Source organism: Mus musculus, chromosome 9 (assembly GCF_000001635.26).
Source record: "Mus musculus strain C57BL/6J chromosome 9, GRCm38.p6 C57BL/6J".
Lineage (NCBI taxonomy): Eukaryota > Metazoa > Chordata > Mammalia > Rodentia > Muridae > Mus > Mus musculus.
Window position 1 is genome coordinate 69,445,845 of NC_000075.6, and position 18,128 is coordinate 69,463,972.

Below are 18,128 nucleotides of genomic sequence, written 5' to 3' on the forward strand. Positions count from 1 at the left end.
GCATCCAAGTGGCTCCTGCTGGAGTCCCAGTCTCAGTCAGTACCATAGAAGGAAGAAGAGCCTGTCCTCAGCACCCTGCTTTGTCTCAGCAGATGATTCTGGTGCTAGACCCCCTTGTTCAGTTAGTTGCCTTGGTAAATGGTGTTCTTATGTTCCTGGCCTCAGCCCTGCTTCATCTTTGAGCTGAAGGCTGAACAAAGACCAACTCAGTACCACTTGGACTTTATTTAATACCACAGTGTTTAGAACTGAAATGAAATGAAAATATAATTATATAAAATGACACAGTATCTGCACACTCTCCCATTACAAGCGTGCACACTGTCCCGTGTACTTTCCAGATATGTGCAGCCTGTAGCCCATAGAGAACTATGTGGCCCTGGAGAGTTTCCAGTGTGGCCCAACATTTTCACACACTGTACCATCATGTTGCAATGTTAAAAGGTTGGACGCTCTTGCTTTAAGCCATCTTTATTGCTTATAAAATTGAATGTAAGGTGAACGCCCTGTAAGTAGTTGTCTTAGTGTATTGTTTAAGGGATGATGTACATGTTCAATGCAGGCACATGATTCATTTTCAAAGGTTTTCTGTGAGCAGATGTTTAAACATCTGGGTATGGAAACCATGTATGTGAAGGGTCAGTAATCGTCACTAACATCAGTGAAGTTGGCACAGACAATGAATCTGAGAAAGAGAAAGAGTTAAACTTGAAAAAAAGCCTGATCTATTGATCTATTTGTTAGGCCAGAATTTAATTATTCAAAGTACTTCTACTTATAAAAAATACATGGCCTTTTCAGTAAATAAGAAAAACCTGTTCTGTGAATCAATGCTCAGCTGTGTGTACAAGATCACTAGACCTAAACATAGTACACGGTGCTCATTCCGGACCTAGGTTTAAAGATGAAAGAGAATATGATGTTTCTTGTTTTCAAGTCCATGGTTCCCAGCGCTCACTAGAGTCCCTTTCAGCTAAGGCAGCTGCGCAGCATTGGGGACATTTGTTAGGAGGTCCACACTGGCCAGGGGCAGGGCTTTACAAAGCAGACCTTGCAGCTCCTAGTCGGAGAGTGAAGCCCCCCACACATGCATAGCACCAGGAGATAAGGTACAACCCAAACAATGCAGAGTCGTGGGAATAAAGTCACCAACTGTACCCCTCCCATAAACTTCATGCCTCCACATGTCTTGCTATGTATATGTGCCCAGTATGTATTTGTGTTCTTCATAAATGCTCCATGTACACCCTGCCTTGATTGTTCAATCCTAAATCACCAGTAGAGAATCAACCTCAAGTGAGGTTTGTGCCCTTCATCCGCATGTTCTAAGTGTGCAGGGTTTTCTTTATCAGCAGAGAGCGCTATAGTGTTCCAACCTGTCCTTCATCTGTAGATATTTTTCTTAATAATTGGATTTTCTTCATGTGGAGGAAAAATATTAAAAATATTTGAATGCAGATAAGATGGTATGTATGAAGCCTGGATCCCCAGCTCTGTATAAAACTGGAGAGGGGTCATGTCCCTGTTATCCCAGCATTTGGGAGGTAGAGATCAGAGTTCCAAACTAGTTTGGTATACAAGAGACGCTACTCAAAATATTAATAAATGAGGGTTGGAGAGATTTCTCTGTGGTTCAGAGCACAGATTGCTTGCTCTTCCTAAGGACTCTAGTTTGGTTCTCAGCTCCTACATGGTGGCTCACAACCACTTCTAACTCCAGTTCCAGGGGATCCAATGTCGCCTTCTGCCCTACATAGGCTATGCATGAATGTGGTATACAGATATACACGCAGGCAAACATTTATACGCATGTTAATAAATGAGTCATTTTTTAAAAAATACGTTTAAAAGGTGATCATTCTCTTGATGTGCACTTTCCAAAAGGCAGCCATGATCAATTTGGCCTCTTTTCTCCTGTGTATTTACATACACCTGTGTGTACATGGGTGTACCTACATATATATGTATTTACATTTAAGGCCTAACATGGATATAATTGAATTACTAATATCTTATTCTGTTTAGCTTTTTTAAAACACTCCAGCCAACAGGATCTGGTATTTAAAATTTAAATATATTCAAAGCTTTCAAAATATATCAGGTAGCCTTTAATAAAGTTGACAGTAAAATGATATTTTCTGTATGTTTTTATACTAACTAAATCCTTTTGAAAGATTCATGTGTATGACGCTGTGTGTGTGTGGGGGGGCGGATAAGCACTACAAGTGAAGTCCCTATGTGTCTAGCAGGAGGCATCAGATACCTCTGGAGCTGGAGTTAAAGGCAGTTGTGAGCTCTCCTACCTGGGTGCTCGGGGCCACCCTCAGGTGCTCTGCTAGAACAGGACACTTGTAACCGCTGAGCCATCTCTCCAGCCCCTCATTCATACTGTAAGTTATGAAAAATATTGCTCTTTTTCGGAATAGATGTAAGAGCATGACTAACACGTCCTGCCTGCGGAATTATGGTTTTTTTCCTTGATGACAGATATTTAACTTCTAAATACCTGTGTGCAAATACAAAGACAAAATAATGTGCAAAATTATGTTGAAAATGCTGGTTGAAAAAAAATGATAGTGACTGATAGGATTTGAGATATTCATCCTTTGCCTTACCTTCAAAGAGGTAGCTAGCTCAATGATAGGACACTTGTCCCGCACTTGCAAGGCCCTGGGTTCAATTCCCAACACTGCCTATTCCCTCAATTGCAGTGAAATGCACTAAGAACTAAGCTGCTGCGGACTGGAGGGATAGCTCAGTAGTTAAGAACACTCACTGGCTGTTCTTCCAGAGAACTCAGATTTCCTAGTGCCCACACAGTTGGCCATCCAATTCCAGAGGATCCAATGCCCACTTCTGGCTTTCATGGATATCAGGCATGCATGTGGTACACAGACATACATGCAGGCAAAACACCCATACATATAAAATAAAATAAACATTAGAGTGGGCTCAGGCAGCATCCCTGTGAGTTGGCCTAAGAATGGATTAACTGAGCACAGGGAGGAGAAGCATGCAGAGGCTCAACCTGAGTCCTGGCACAATCCTCAGAGTAAAGGGGAAAGATGTCAGGAATGTGGGTCATTTTATCCAGTTGTGTCATAGAGGTCTGGTGATGTAACTCAGTAGATATAGTGCTTGCCCAGTGTGCACAAGGCCCTGGCTTCAATCCTGCCACTATAAAAATGCAAACGTGATAATGTATGCCTGTAAGCCCCGCACTGAAGCAGTAGAGACTGGAAGATCAGAGGGGCCAGGTCATCCTCGCTATACTGTGAATTCAAGACCAGCCAGGGATACATGAGACCCTGCTTCAAAAATAAATAATACCCAAACCAAACAAACTCAAAAAAGCCTTGAAATGCCTTTGAGCAAGATCATTCTGGCTGCTTTGTAACAAATCAGTGGGGAGGCAAAGGACCTGGGATGTTTGAGAATAACACCGGTGTCCTGCAGATGTTTCTTACAGATGTTTCTGAACATATCTCAAAACAAAGTGACTTGTCCACGTGGCGGCCTCTGTGTGGCTTAGGTCATGACAGGAGCTTCACAGAATCTGCCTGAGGTCTTATTTTGAGTCCAGAGTTGCTAGAGCTGAAGAGACTTAAAAGCTAGTAAAATGACCACTGTCCCCATGACCTGCAGGGGACCAGAGTTAGTCCTGCTGAGGGGAAAACTGGCTTTTCAGAGGCTAACATGGCTACAGAGCTTTCCTGACACTTTTACAAACTGCTGTTAGGCTGGAATGAGAGCTTTCCCTGTCTGTATGTGTGTGTGTGAGTACATGTATGAGTATGTGTGTACATGCATGTGTGTGAGTGTGTGTGTGTGTATGTATGAGTGTATATGTGAATGAGTGTGTGAGTGTGTATATGTGAATGTATGTGTGTATGTGTGTATGAGTGTGTGTATGTGTGTGTGTATGTATGAGTGTGTATATGTGAGTGAGTGTGTGTATGAGTGTATGTATGAGTATTTATGTGAATGAGTGTGTGTATATGTGAGTATATGTGTGTGTGATGGGGTGTGTATGTATGAGTCTATATGTGAATGAGTGTGTGTGTGTATATGTGAGTGTATGTAAGTGTGTGTGTGTGTGTGTGTGTGTGTGAGTGTGTGTAAGTGTGAGTGTGCATGTGTGCATAGAGACAAGAGAACAGCCTCTATTACAATTCCTCAGGGACTCTTTTGAGACATGATCACTCAGTGGCCAGCAACAAGCCAAGTAGGGAAGGCTGGCTGGCCAGAGAGCCTGGCAGACCCACTCCAACCCCCAACTCCCTGATGCTGGCACACATATAAGGGCACACCACCACAGTCGGCTATTTTTTTTAAACCTTTAAAAAAATTTGTAATTATAATTATGTACAGAAAATTCAGTGTACATTTAACCCAGTTTAGTGGCGAGTTCTTTAGCCTTTGCTTTTTCCAGCTTGGCAATGCGAGCCACAGACTTAGGACCCAGGACGTTGCCTCCCCAGTGGCGACGGATCTCGTCATATCTGTCATTATAATTGGTCCTAATAGCTTCCATCAGCTTAGCCAGAGCACCCTTGTCTTCCGAGTTAACCTGTGTGAAGGCAACAGTGGTGCATGTCTTCCTGTGGACCAGGTGCCCCAGCCTGGCCTTTCCCTTGATGATGCAGTAGGGCACCCCCATCTTTTCACACAGGGCAGGCAGGAAAACCACCAGCTCAATGGGCTCTACGTCATGGGCAATCACCACCAGCTGAGCCTTCTTGTTCTCCACCAAGGTGGTGACTGTATTGACTCCTGCTTGGAGGACAGGTGGTCTCTTAGTAGGGATGTTGCCTTTGCCAGCATCTTTCTTCTCAACAGGGGCCAGTAGCCTTTGCTTCTTCTCTTGCTTTGTCTCTGGCCTGTACTTGTGGGCAAGCTTAAGCAGCTGAGTAGCTGTCTGCCTGTCCAGCGCCTGGGTGAACCGGTTAATGGCAGGAGGTACTTTGAGCCGCTTAAAGAGGATGGCTCTTTGCCACTGCAGCCTGATGTAGGGGGGGGGGGATTTGACGAAGCGTGTTAGATCTCTTTGGGGCTGGATGTCTTGTCCAGTGCTGAAGTTCTTGGGCCTCTTCTCAAACATAGGGTTGACCACCTTCTTGGCCTCCTGTTTCTTGACGACGGCGGGGGGCGGGGCTACCTTCTTCCCCTTGGCCTTCTGCCCTTTGGGCATCTTGCTCAGCTGGTGGAGAGATTTTTTTTTTAACTTTTTATTGATTCTTTATGAGTTTCACATCATGTACCCCAACCCCACTCATCTCCCTGTCCCTTTCTACCTGTCCTCCATCCTTGCAACCTCCTCTACAAAAAAATAAAAAATAAAAAAATAAAAATAAAAATAATAATTAAAAAAAACTTAAAAAGAAAAAAAAGCCTCCCTATGGAAACTGCAGTGTGTCATGGTGTGTCACACAGTACACCCCTTTGCTCAAACAGCTTTTCTTGCAGTGTTCATTGCAGTGAGTTCTTGGTCTGGTTAGAGGCCTCTGGCTTCTGCTGCACCATCAATACTGGATCCTCACTGTGACTCCTCTCGGATATCCTGTAGATGCCCTGTGTCTGGAAGTTTCTGCGGCTTTGGATCTGCAGGACAGGCCCTGCATGAGGTAGATGTTGGGATGAGCCAACTGAAAGCCCTAGGTCTGGGCTACCTCAGGTAGCACAGTCAGCTTTCACTATAGATTCTGGAGACTGAGCTCTGGTCTTCACGATTTTCAAGGCAGGCACTTTACCTCCTCCCATCCCCCACCCATCTGACCTTTTTGTGGATTTTTATAAACTATCTAGTCAGGGTATTCAGTGTAATACAATCGTTGCTGGCATTGGTTAATTTGATTTCCAAACCATCCCAACTGTGTCTCAAGGAAGAGTCCCCTCAGATTGGCTTTTGATAAAACGTGTATCAGATGAATTTGCAGACAGAACCAATGAGATCCCCCGATGGAATGTGAGATGCTAAGGAGATAGGACAAGAAGAAAGAGCTCGTATTCAGCAGGACATAAATGAGGCCTGGCCACATACAGCTCTCTGTACATTTAGCTTTGCCAGATGTCCACAATAAGTCAAAAATAGTTTTGGATGGTTGGTGGCTTTTTTATGTTTCACATGATGTCAATTCAATGCTACTTCTGACATTGGACCTCCTACCCTCCCTCACACATGCAGGAATGTGGAGCCTGCGGGCCTGGGTGGAGAAATAACCCAGGGAGGCAGGCTACTGCTTGCTGGTAGTGTGTGCCTGTGTCTTATGTTCCAAGATGTTCACCCCCAGTAGTCAGATAAACAAGGTTTCTGTCTTTAAAGCTGCCCACACTGAAGCACTATGAATGTAAATCAGACATTGTATCAAAAGGGATATCTTGTTTTCTGTTTGTCACTCTGCTGGGGCCAACTTCACAGCTACCTGTCTATGTGACAGTGGGCACTGTGCCTATCTCTTCCCCTAACTGTCATCCTTTGGTTCCTAGGAGTGAATTGAGACCGTAGTGGAAAGTATAAACAGATGTTGATATCAGAAGGGACCAGGGCTGGGAAGATAGTGGCCTAAGATCTTGTAGCTTAAGAACCTGAGTTCTGTTCCAAGTTCAGGTAGAAGGCTTTTTGGCCAACCAATCTTGCCTAATTTGTGAGCTCCAGGCCAAAGAGATACCTTGTCTCAAATAACAAGCTGGGCCAAGGTGGGTGCTCTGAAGGGACAGCATCCTAGAGGCTGACAGCGCCTTGCAGGTCATGTGTGATACACGTGACCACGTGTGATACGAGTGAACCACAAGCACACACAACTAGATGGAAGAGAATCGTTAGAACCTAGAGAAAGCAGAGAGGTAGACTCTGCAAGGACGGAGTTGAAAGACCTAGTGTGACTGGGCAGCGGTGGTGGTGTACACTTTTAATTCCAGCACTGGGGAGGCAGAGGCAGGCAGATCTCTGATTCCAGACGAGCCTAGTCTCCAGACAACCAGATCTATACAGAGAAACCCTGCCTTGAAAAACAAAAACAAAACAAAACAAAACAAAACAAAAGAACCAAAACTAGTGTTTAAGGTATTTCCAGCTCTCTTGCTAGCTTGAAGTTTAATGCGGTGTGAACAGTCACCCACAAACACAGTTCACTACTGCGTTGTTTCCTGGAAAAGCAAGCTAGAAAAGAAACAATATGACCCAGAGAAACAGTTTGTCAAGGAATGAGAAGGGGGAAAAACCTTCAATAACCTACAATTAGGAAAAGACCGTAGGACCTGGGGTGTATTGGAGTACTGGGGGAAGGAGGTACCTTCTAGCCTTACCTCTTAGTCTCCCTAGCTGGTTAGAGGCCTCTCCGCTTTGATTTACAAGGCGGAGTAGACTGTGTAAAGCAGGGCCAAGCGAACACCCTCCTCACACTGCTCCAGCTGGTGACCAGAGGTTAAGCTAATATGTTTGCAGACAGTGATGGAGAGCTGGGTGCCAACGGCCCAGTTCAGAGGAATCCAAATATATGCGCCTTGAAACAATTCTACCCTCCATTACCTCGCTGCCTAGAAGCCTTTTAAAAGCAAAAGAAGTGAGTTGGGCAAGCCAAGCAGCTGAAATCTTAATAACCCAGAGCCAGCCTGAGCAGGGCCCTGTACTCTAGGAGTAAGGGGATTTGGGCGGGGGAAATGGGTGGATACTTGTAGGGCCTGGGGAGGCGGTGGAGCTGTCACGTAGGGCAGGACTGGGCTTGGGCTACGTTCCAAGTTGGATGAGTCACCCAGCAGGGTGGGAACAGGCCGGGGAGGGAGGGGATGTGGGGCGGCCTCGCGCTGGGAGGATGGGGCGGGTATAAAAGCCCCACCCAGCCCAGCCGGGCTGCTCCGCTTCAAGGGAGGCTCTCAGCGATACGTGCCCGGCCCAGGTAAGTGGGGCGCGGCCCGGTCGCCCGCTATGGCCTCGGGGTTGCGGTGCTGAACGGGGAGCGGGCAGGCTCCGGCGATGGGGACCCCGGGAGGCACGGAGAGGGACCCACTCCACCCGGTGATCTGCGAGGCCCTGCAACAGAGTTGCAAAGTGTCCCGCAAGTGACCGTGCTCTTTGCATGCCACTCTCCTGAGGGGTCGGGGCGCAGGGGTCGGGGCGTGCTTCCCCTTGAGGTTTCCTCGGAACGGGGAGACCCTTTGTGGGGCGGGGAGCCGAGGGGGCGGCATTCCAGACGTGCTAGATGTCAGGAGGGGGACTGGGTGTGGCCGCTGGGGGAGCCTCCGGCCCAGCAGTGAGAAGTCCCACTTCGCTTTCCGCACTGCGTTCTCTCACTCTGGACCGTAACTTCTGCAATTTCAGGTGAATTTCCTTGCAACTGAGGGACGTGCCTTTGTGGAGTCGGAGCAGGGTACCTGGGGGAGGTCCAGGGGGCACCAGAACCTCAAGTCTTGACTACTGGGTGCCCTTCTTTACAATCTCAACTCAGTCTTCGTCATGAACGCTAGATTGTCTGCTAGGTCAGCGACCTCAGACTTCATTTCTTCTGGGGAGTTTGTGGCTCGCTTAGAATGTGTGCAGAAGGAAGTGTCCCCGGGTGGTTGTAGGGAACGTTGCCTTGACTGTGCTGATGCCACCATGAATCAGTTGATAGGGTCTATAGAAAAGGGCGTGGTTCCTGGGCCTCAGGTTCCAAAGCTGGCGCGGAGGGCTGTGGTTGGAGAAGTTTCTTTATCTATGAAAGTGGTTTCCGAACTCTGCTGTTGATAGCGCCACTCACACTGAGTTATTGAAGGTTTCCGAAAACAAGTTCATTCAAAAATAGCTAAATAAAGCGTACTGAAACAGTGTCATGCAAATGTAAAAGCAAAGCAAAGGCAACAAAATAACTGTTACTTGAGACAGAGCCGTAATCTCAACACTCAGAAGACTGGAGCAGCAAGATCCCTTTTGAATCCGACCTGAGCTACATAGTAAGTGAGATTCCTGTAGGGGGAAAAACCCAACTACCAAAAAAAAAAAAAAAAAAAAAAAAAGAGAGAGAGAGAGAGAGAGAGAGAGAGAGAGAGAGAGAGAGAGAAAAGAAAAAAACCATGAGCTTATGATCACGATCAAGCTTATTGGTAATTGGTAGAGTACCGTAGTAGGTTGAACTTCATTCCCAGAACTTGAAAAAGCTATTCATGTGTGAACTATTATGCCATATTCAACTCCAGCCCTTAAAAGCAACCATAAACTCTTGGAATTCAAGATCCTCAGCCTGAAACACTCAGGAGTATAATTAGGTGGGTCTGCAACTTGGACTCGGGAAGCCACTTCCCTGCCCAACCCCAACAAAGCTATAGAATGTGTTTGGAATCCCAAGCTAGCACCAGAAAAAGATTAATTTGCAGTGTATCCGAGTTCTGGCTAAAGGCAGGGGAGCAGAATGCAAACTGGGGAGGGTGAGGGGTGATCTGTGGGTAGGAAGAATAAATCACTGATGTGGGGCTCAATTTTTTTCTCCCTTAGTTCTAAAGATAGTCTTGATCAAATCATAAATCCTATCAATTGGAAACCCTTCTCCCGTTTCTGTTTCCTGCATTCCTCCCACTGTCTTGCAGCCTGTGTCCCTTGACCTGTTAGGTTGGCTTTGGAGACTTGCAGTCCCACCCACTTCCTGCTCCTTTCAGAGTATGAAGCACTCTGGATCTGAGTCAGGGAACTTGGAGCCAGCAGAGGAGACCAGGGCAGAGAGATCCCTGTCCTCTTCCGCTCTCCGAAGCACACAGCTGATCTGAAGTCCAAGGGTTTCTCCAGAAGCACCCATCAGGTCTGCTGCAGCAGGGCAACCCACTAGGTGCATCTCTCGGTTGAGGGTTTCCTGTTCGGTGTGTTAGAGGTTCAGGAAGTTTGACTAACTAGCCAGGCAGCACTTGAGGCTTTGACAGAGGCCTTGGACTGGTGCCTCAATGTTTCACATCCTGTGTCTTTGAGCTATTAAAGTACCCTATTGATTGGCATTAGGCAGGCAGTCTTGGTCATTAGCTTCCTGGCTAGTCTCTGCTTTAAGTAGTTTTCCTGGCAAGGCAGGAACTCTTCTAAATTGCTATTGATTTTTGAGGACTGTGGTTTCTCCCTGAACCTTTGGGCCCAGATTAATATGTGTGAGCATTTATGGGAATTTTTGCTCTAACTCTTGGCTTGTAGGGAGACTTGTTTCATCAAGCAAAGGTGGTTGTGTTACAAAAGGAGTACCAGGCACTATGGGCCATTTGTTTTACAAACTATCTTGTAGTATCCATGATGTCCTAATCACAGGTAATGGTACTGAGAATACACAGTGGACTGGACACACATATACATAAATATGCACACAATGTGCACATCCACACGCTCACACAAACACACTCACACATCCTTAGTTTTTAGATGCTGAACCTATTGGGAAAGAAAACAAGAGACAAGATAAGCGAATTGACTGGGCAGATAGCAATTTGACTTGACATTTTATATTTTCCTCAGATTAATATCCACTCCCAAACCTAGCTGGGTCTCCTTTCCTGGCTTTCATCCAGTTGTTAATAGAGCTGGGCTTGGAGTTGAGCTTATCCCAAAGAAGTGTACAGAATCCCTGGGTTTACCCTGTCTGCGGAATCAACTGTGAGATTTGAATAGAAGTTGACTGTTCTCTTTTTTTTTGCACCTACAAATAATTCCCCCGACCACACCCTTCTCTAGCTGTGCGCCACGAGAGAGGAAATTCCAGGCCTTAACAGAAATTCTTTCCACCCATTCACAGTCTGGCGTGGTTTTCCTTTTGTTACCAGAGGCAGTGCCCATCCGTGTTGTGGAGGGGACTTGTGATTCTGGGTGGGTCCACTGATATGATCTCCAGATGTTCCCGCTAGGATGCACACTGAAGTTTTTAAATGATCCGAGCTCCGATCTTCTCAGGGTACCCATCTGCAGCACTGGAGTAGTCTAGTTCCAATCCCAGACTTGATGTGGACACTCTGACCACAGGAATGACTTGGAACCATTTGTGTGTGCCCTTTGTCTCCTGGCCACACCCAGAGGACACTCACAGCTCTAAGGAGTCACAGGGCCACGTGGATCTCCCACGTCCCTTCTGCTACCTTTTTGTCGTCGTCATCTGGCTCTCTGCCTGCTCCTGTAAATGGATGCGATGGTTCCCATGCTGTTCTGAGGCAGAGCTAGGGCCATCTCATCCAGATACTGTGGAGATGGTACAAGGCGCTTAGCACAAATGGGAAGAGGCTGCCCTGAGATGAGCTGCTAGGCTGCGTGAAGATGCTCAGAGGCTGGAAATGGGGGCTCCCAGGTCTGAATGGGTGGAACCAGGCCTGGATTTTAAACACACAGTCCTGGGTAGAGAAAGGAAATTGAAAAAGGCAACTATTTTGGAAATGACAAAGTAGACCTAAAACAGGAAGACCCAGTGTGTGAACCACCTACTATACGCTAGGTACTGTCAGTCCCAGAAGTCAGGAGAAAAGAGTAAGTCACATGACTGGACAGTGTGGGAAGTGTCCTCTACACACTCAGTTCTGGCAGGGCAGGAGATCTGGGCTAGGTGACATCGTTATGATTGTCTTTGACTTAAAGTCTCACTTAAATGCCCACTGATCAAGATGGAGTGTTCCTGGTGGACAGGCATATAGTACTGGGCATGTTGAGAGGAGAGTTAGTGACCTAGCCTGACTTATGTGGAGGGTGCTTGTGCGTGTATGTTCATGTGCTAAGACTATATTGAAAGACTGGTAGTGTTGCTGAGTGGGTAGAGTACTTGCCTACTGGAACAAGCCCTGGATTCCATCCCCAGCACCACAGGAAACCGGGAGGTGGGAGGTTCAAGATCACCCTCAGCTACATAGTGAGTTTGAGGCCAGCCTGTGCTACAGAAGAGACCTCGTCTAAAGAGAGAAAAGGGGAGGAGGAGGAGAGAGAAGAAACCACAGACTTAGAGGGAGGGAGGTTCAGGGTGTGGTGGATTATCTTGAACTTGGACTTTTCTCTGGCAGCCGAGCCCTGTTGGAAGCCTGTGTGTGGGCGGGCCATAGGACACCGAGATTGAATTGTAGCTGCTCCCGGGGCTTCGGGGCTTCGATCCTCAAGCCTGAACGTGTTTCTTCCTGGATGGCCTCTTTCCACCAGCTCCAACTCTATCAGCTCCCAGGGCAACGTGGCAGTGTGTGTAGCTAGCAAACAAATATTGATTCAGATCAGACAGCCAGAGGGACGGCAAGCACTGGAGAGGCCTCTTCTGAGTCTGATCAAGGCCATGGGCAGAATTCCAGGAGTGCTGGGGCTTAACTTGGCCCTGTGACTCAAGCATTAATCAGAACCATAAAACTAAGGGGGAAAGTATGTGCCTTCAAGAAGGTTCTGTTAACCAGAGATGATTTAACGGGGTGAAGGGTGGGGTAGAGTGGGAACTCCCTCTCCCATCATTCACGCGTGGGTTTTTTTCTTTTAATTGTTGTTTAAAATCCCAGTGTGGTCTGTACACTTCGATGTCCAGGACCTACAGTAAGGGCTGTGGTGGGGAAACCCAGCCCTCCACATTCCCACCCCCACACATTCTGGCTTTAAAATCCTGGTTTGAGGTCATTCCATTCCCTGATTGACTCATCGTGGTGGTGGTTGCTAGGCATCTGTTTTGGGGTAACCCAACAACAGACTTGTCTTTTTAACTACTCTCCAAGTGGGTGTGTCTCTGAAACTGCCAGTGGGTGTGTCTCTGAAACTGCCAGGTTGGATTCCCTACAAACCAGCCCTGTCAAGCTCCTGGGTTTGGTTGTTGGGTTTTTTTTTTGTTTTTTGTTTTTTTTTTTTAAATTAATATCTGGGCTTCCTGGAACTAGCACTTTTTAGCTCTGTGAATCTTATTTTTACTGTTTCCAGCGTTGCCTGTGAGATTCTTTCTCTCAGGTTTTTTGAAAACCTCTGTTTGGTTTTCTTTTTGCAGGAGAGAGGTTAAAAAGAACGCCATTTGTACTTTCTGGTCATTGTTGTAACTATGGTTTTTCGAACAAAACAATAAAATGTAATAAGATCTAGATATTAGGGTTTTTGTTTGTTTGTTTGTGTTTTAAAGACAAACCTATAAATTATTTGTAAGCAGACTGTCTGTTACAGGCAAACGACTGCCTGGCTGACCTTGTAAGAGCAACGCAGATTGTGTTACTGCCAAGCTTTGCCCCTGAGAGCCTTGAGCCATCAGGTTAAGTCTCATTTACTAATATTTTCAAGGCCACAGGAGACACTCTGTTCCCTTCATTTAGGGAGGAGCTGAGGCAGGCCTGTTTTCCCACCAGTGGGGGTTGGGCAGAGCCACTTGAGATTGGCTGGAGGGGTGTGTAGCTTTCAGTCTGCCAGGACTTGGCTGGTTTATTTTCTTAAGCAAAAACACCTGCCTGAGAAAGGGCCCTTTTCACAGTGTAGCCAGGTCCCAGCCTGCTTAGCTTAGCGTTCTCTAGCAGATGGCTCACCAGATAGCTCTTTCTGGTATGCAGGCTGAAACTAGTTGGCCAGCTTCGTGAAGTTGAGGTACAGGGAAGAGAGATGCAGTTTGGGGGAGCAGCCTGCCAGAAGGGGAGGGTGGCTGTGTCTGTAACTAAGTCACCCTGAGTTTTACATTTTGGAGGAGCTCCTTAAGACAGGGTCTCACGTAGCTCAGGTTAGCCTCAAACTCAGTATGTAGACAAAGATGAACTTGCCGTCCTCCCACCTCCACTGCTAAGAGCTGGGATTACAGGCGTGGCTCTTCACAGCTGGCTTTTGTAGATCTCTTTAAATGTTGGGTTTTGGTGCGTGGGTCAATACTAACTGGTACTGGTCTAGTCACTTTGGCCCTCCCACCTTCCACCGTTCTGTTAACCAAACTTAACTTTGCACCATTTGCTCGGGCCCTTGGGCTTTAGAGTCATCTCATGGACATGGCTTCCTACCACGCCTGTCCCCTTGTTTGCCTGAGATACGATATATATGCTGAGGTATGTATTCCTCCACAGGGTCCTACTATCTCCATCCCCCGATGACGTGTTCCTCTGGCTGATGACTCGTCTCTCTCAGCCTACACATAGAGGCCTCCCCATTAGGCCCTCTACTTCCTAGATCTTTGTGATGTTAAACGTCCATTGAAGAGTCATCAGGGTCTAAAGCGCAAAGGCAGAGGACTCAAAGGTCCCTGCTCTTCTGCAGGCCAGGGCTATTCTCTTAAGTGTCTCTCATACAAGTGATCTATTCCTTACTTCTCAGGTTCCTGTGACTAAATACCTAGCCAACTACAAGCCCGTGAAGGGGGCGGGGCTTACTTCACCTTATAGTTGACGTGGATACACTGTAACGGCTGGGAAGGCAGGGAAGCAGGAGCTTGAGGAGGCAGCTGGTCACATTGTGCACACACAGGCCGGAAGCTCAGAGAGATGAAAGCTGAATCTCAGGATACTTACTGTCTTTGGGGATTTTTGTTTGTGTTTTTTTGTATATAGTTTATGACCGAAGCTCACGACATAGTACCACTCCCATTTAAGATGGGTCTTCCCATTCTAATGACCCTACACTAGGAAATCCCTCATAGGAACCTCCCAAGATGCGTTTCCATGGTAAACGGAAATCTACTGAAGTTCAACAGTGAACCTTTTCCATGACAGGAGGGAAGCTGAGGGTGAGAATTCTTCGTCTCTTCAGCGCCATGTCAGTGTGTGGTTATCCGGAGTTTGTGGAGGATCTGACCATTACCAGAGACTTCACTGGCACTGCAAAGGCCTTTGCTGACCTGGGGAGGTGTAACGCACTGACCCATTCTCAGTAATCAAACTAGAGTTTTAGCAATCCTAGTGAGAAGCAAAGCTCACTCTGTTTCTTCTAGCAACGTCCCTATTGCGAGACACTGCACAGCCCGGGGTGAGGTAGAGGAGCAAAGGCTGTGTTTTATCTCTAAGCTAAAATAGGGTTGCCATTAAACTTGCATGAGATAGGAAATATTTATGGGCATAGGCACTTACATATTGCTTGTCAGTCTCTGTGACTTTGGGCTTATTATGATATTTTTGGATTTTTTTGGTACAGAATGGTTGTGGTGTAAATGTTACATATTAAAACCCCCTCTTGAGGTCATGTTTCGGAGCTAATAGTGAAGAGTGCTTGTTACGCAATGAGAACCAAACTTCACATCTCAGCACAAAGGGGCTCTCTCATTCAGATGGACTAGTGAGCCATCTTTCTCCAGAGAGCTCCTGTCTTTGCCTCTGGAACGCCGGGATCACAGGCGGACTGTCATATCCACCAGGCTTTTAGGTGGGTGCTGGGGATCTGAACTCTGGTCTTTACACCTTTGTGGTCAGTCCTTTAAGCCACTGAGCATCTCTCCAGCTCCATGACACCCTGTTGTGAGGGGGGGGGGAAAGGGGTGGGAGTGACAGGAGCCAGAAAGTAAACCAATTTGCCACAGACAAAGCCAAGGCAAGCAGCACTTTTTGAGTACTAAATCTTTTTCCCAGGAATGGATAGGGGGAGGTGTGGCTGACTCCTGATGCTGATCTCTGAGGGCTGTGCTCCCCTGGAGTCGGAGGGAGCAGTGGTCTTGATTTCTTTCTTTTTTTTTTAAAAGATTTATTTATTTATTATATGTAAGTATACTGTAGCTGTCTTCAGACACTCCAGAAGAGGGCGCCAGATCTCATTACGGATGGTTGTGAGCCACCATGTGGTTGCTGGGAATTGAACTCAGGACCTTTGGAAAAGCAGTCAGTGCTCTTACCCACTGAGCCATCTGACAAGATCAGATGGGGAGATTGAGTTGGTAGCCGCAGGGAGGAGAACAGGTGATTATAAATGCTGGCACAGAAAGCAAGATTTGTGGGGCTCCCCAAAATCCCCCTTATTTGTCCTCTCAAGGAGTTGGGGCTATGGGAGAAGAATTAACCGGAACGGAGAGTATGAGGTAGTACATCAGATTGTCTTTGATCTGCAGGGCACTTGGGGGAGGGCAGCCATCCGAGGAGCGAGCAGGACTCAGAGCTGGGCAGACAGCCGGGAAGAACAATTCAATAAAACCTTGCTGTACTGCGTAGCTGAAGTCACCTGGACCACAGAGCTGGGGGGTGGTCAGCTAAGGAAGACATCTGTATAGGCTCCATAAAAGGCTTTTGGGGGCCGAGATTGGACTGTGGCTTTCTGGAATTCCTGTAGACCAGCACTAATATGCAGAGTGCTAGTTTCACTTTATTCTGACAAAGACACAGAATGTGAGCTGCATATATGATTTTTCTCTTAGTCACATTATACAACAACAAAACGGTTCAGTGAGATAGCTTTGCAAGGAAAAGATACTTGTCACCAAGCCTGAGGACCTGAGTCCAGTGCTTGCAACCCACATAGTGGAGGGTTAGAACCAACCACAAGTTGTCCTCTGACCTCCGAGTGTATGCCAGGGCATGCACCTGTGCGCACACATAAGTTAAAAACATTAAAGCATACTGTTAATAGTAGTAATATGGAGAGAGCTTAAGGATAAGGGCTCTTGTTTTTCTTACTGAGGATCTTGAGTTTGGTTCCTAGCACCCACATCAGTGGATCACAGTCACCTGAACTCCAGCCCCAGGGAAGCCATCAACCTCTTCTGGCCGCTGTAGGCACCCGCACTTCGAATGTGTGCCATTGACAAGTGTGTCATATACACCACCATATACACCATATACATATACACCACCAAGCATCATCTCACCGTCTCCATAGAGCTGCCTCTTCTAGAATGCCCTATAACCGGAATCGGCCATCTGCAGCTCTTCAGACCAGTTTCCATCGCTCTGGAATGGGCATCTAAAGTTCCTCTGTGTCTTCTGAGATGGAAAATTTTTTTAGCACCAAATAATATTCCTTTTTTGGGGGGCGGGGGAAGGATGCACCACAGTTTACTGATACAGCAAGATTTTGACACAGTGAGGAAGCTGAGGGAGTGAAGGTCATTTAAAAGTCTTGGATGAGCTTCCTTTTTGTCTGGTTTAAAAGGCTTCAGAGGGAGAGAGAAGGAGAGGGGGGAGAGGGAGAGAGAAGGAGAGGGGGGAGAGGGAGAGAGAAGGAGAGGGAGAGAGCATCTTGCAAGAAGTGAGTACATCTTGACCATGAATAGTGCTGATCTCTCCCCACCCTCCCACCTCACACAGCCTGGAATCTGTGTGGTTCAGAACGCCCCTGTAAGCTGGCAAATGGCTAGGTCATATATTGTAATAAATATAACATATTATATTTATATATATATATATTTAAGAAAACATTTAGGCAAAGCAAGTTCCTTGAACAGAATAGAGAGCTTAATTCCCACAAGTACCAAGACAACTGCTTGGTGCAAACACTGTTGGCAACCTTTTGGGGGAGGTAGCTGTTTCTTTTCGGGGTGTGTGTGTGTGACAATGCAGAATGACTCATCTTGTCTCAGTAGTAATCAGTCTTGGTGGTGGGGGCTGGGCATGTGGGGCTATCCGTCCCAAGAACTTCCTCCACAAATAGGTAAAGGCCTTTCATCAGGATAGCAGTCCTGACTGCTGAAGTGTATTTAGGGGACAATGATGACATTGCAATTGCTCTAAATCTTAAATGCAAGATCAGCCCTCAAAGAGATGTGTTCATATCAGAAAGTTGGTCTATTTGCATTTTAAGAACAGTTTAATAACTTCTTTGCGTATGTACGCATGCATGTGCATATGTATGGGCCTGGGTGCACTTGTGAGTGGAGGTCAGAGGTCTCCTCAGGTGGTATCCACCTTGCTTTTTGAGGCAAGGCTCTCAGTGACTTGAGCCTTGCCAATTAGGTTGGGCTGGCTGGCCGCCATGGAGCCGCAGAAATCCACCCACCTCCTAGTGCTTCAAGATTCCCAGACTTTTTCATATGGGTTCTGGGGAGCGAACCAAGGATTTGTACTTATTAGGTGAGCGTGTTATAGATGAACCCATGGCCTAGCCCCTGAATCTTCTGAGTGTCACTGGGAAAAACAGTTGTGGGGCTAATGGTAAAAGATTCCGTTTGGGCCAACATGGAGGCACTATTGAGCCCAGTTCTTGCCTTTCTTACAATGTGAAGTCACTTGTGAGCGACACACAAGTCATGGCAGTTTTCATGTGCTTGCCACTTTTTTTTTTTTTTTTTTGGTTTTTCGAGACAGGGTTT

At 46.7% G+C, this 18,128-nt stretch overlaps 1 protein-coding gene, 1 non-coding gene and 1 pseudogene across 3 annotated transcripts in view; 2 read left to right on the plus strand and 1 right to left on the minus strand.

The window, feature by feature from the left end:
• On the minus strand, positions 4,346–5,210 carry Gm4978 (predicted gene 4978; annotated as a pseudogene).
• Anxa2 (annexin A2) overlaps positions 7,839–18,128 on the plus strand; it is a 38,110-nt gene continuing 27,820 nt past the window's right edge. The window contains exon 1 of one of the 2 annotated variants that reach the window (NM_007585.3): positions 7,839–7,895. The gene's annotated coding sequence lies outside the window, so the exon portion shown is untranslated. The other variant, XM_006510796.3, reaches the window with a different exon arrangement.
• On the plus strand, positions 11,100–11,187 carry Mir3109 (microRNA 3109). Its single transcript, NR_037296.1, has one exon. It is a non-coding gene; the product is annotated as a microRNA 3109 (primary transcript).